Source organism: Rattus rattus, chromosome 3, assembly GCF_011064425.1.
Source record: "Rattus rattus isolate New Zealand chromosome 3, Rrattus_CSIRO_v1, whole genome shotgun sequence".
In the NCBI taxonomy this organism is placed as follows: domain Eukaryota; kingdom Metazoa; phylum Chordata; class Mammalia; order Rodentia; family Muridae; genus Rattus; species Rattus rattus.
Genome location: NC_046156.1, coordinates 127,332,145 through 127,333,854, shown reverse-complemented (window position 1 = coordinate 127,333,854; position 1,710 = coordinate 127,332,145).

Here is a 1,710-nt window from a genome sequence, read left to right as displayed (position 1 = left end):
GTGTGGTGGTGCCTAGGCTCTTACTTTGCCGGGTTTAACTCAGGTCTGCACAAATTCTGAGCAATCACTCTACCCCTGAGCCATTTCTAGCCCCGATTCAGTTTCCATTGGCGCTTACAGCTCTGCTTCCTTAGCATTTGTTCCATCCACCCACAAATGTGAACATTTAGGTGTCATGTGTGTGCACACTCAACACAATGTTTTCTTAAACAATTGAGAGTAACTTGCATATGTCACAGTCGAGCGTGTACTTCTAAGCATCAAACTATTCTTTTCATCAGGAACTTGATGTCAACCTAATAACGCTACTCATTCTGCTACTCATCCCTAAGTGTGTCAGGTGTCATAGCTTTGACTCCATGGCAAACAAGGAGCAGCATTTAGTCATTTTGGCTCTTTGGATCCTGAGACTTTTCTGACTCACAACCACGCCAAGAACACGCACCTCCTCCCAGGCTTGTTTGCTTTGTGACTCCCACTTACGAAGCGCTGGGCTCTACCTTTACTTGGTCTTATATCAGTCTTTAAGGAATTGTTAAATCAATTGTTTATTTGGAATTTGATTCCTTGGGATTCCATTTAGGGTTTTACATTCCTGACTAGAATATGAAGGACACACATATGCACACATGTATTTACGGGCATCTCAGCGGAAAGTGTAGTCTATGAAACCCCAGGGACAATAGAAATGTCTCCTTTTGCCCAACTAGATTCCGTCCATTTCAGGTCCAATGTGCTCTGTGGCCTTTTCCTGAGCAGCTGAACAAGTTTTTGCTTTTCTGAAAGAACTCAGCTCCTTCAAGATCCAGTTCAGATGCCCCATCTTCCGAGAAATCTTTTCTCAAGCACAGTGTAACACATTTCTCCTTGTTATAGGCTTCTTGTCAATTCCCCTTCAATACACCTGCCAGAACCGTGCTAGGATGGCTTACCTAACTGTGTCTTCATTTCTAGATTAGAAGTTTATGCACACAGAAGCTGTCTGGGTTGCATCTACTCTGTTACTAGCAGTGTTTGATATGTATTTAGAGACAGTTTTATGTAGCTTATATATCATGAAGAACTGGATCAATTTCTATAAAGCCCCCTGCTGCTTCTTGATAACACAATACAGATTTATTTTTATGTTGTCTATTTTTGCATTTATTTATCTATCTAGTCATTTATTTATCTATTTATTTATTATGTGCCCCGTGGAGGTCACTCATGTGCACACGTGGGTTCTGAGGCTGGAGCTCTGGTCATCAGGTTTGGAGGCTAACTCTTTTACTTGCTGAGCTATCTTGTTGACTCTGGGTTTGTCACTATTTTAGATAAATTCGAAGTCAGTTTGGTACAAAGTCTGTAATGCATCAGTGCAACTAAGCCACGGTGTAGTGAATTCACAGGCAAACTGTGAGTCAAACTTCTTTTCATCGTGAATCTCTTATGTACCTGTGCACACACCCAGTTTCCTGCCTTACCGACTTGTGCGCTAACAATTTAGGTGATAGAGAAGGTGGTAAGCCATCTAGCAAAGGCATGCGGTATTGCACTCCGGTATGAAAGAAAAAAAACCCTCTTCACTATTTCTCTGCATTTTGGTGGGTGGTCTCCTTCTATCTTCACGGAGGTGCAGGACTGACTGAACTGCTGGTGAAGGCTCCAGGCTTGAGGAGGCCAATCAGAACGTTTAGCTGCACACTTGAAGGTCCCGGGCGCTGGCCGAGG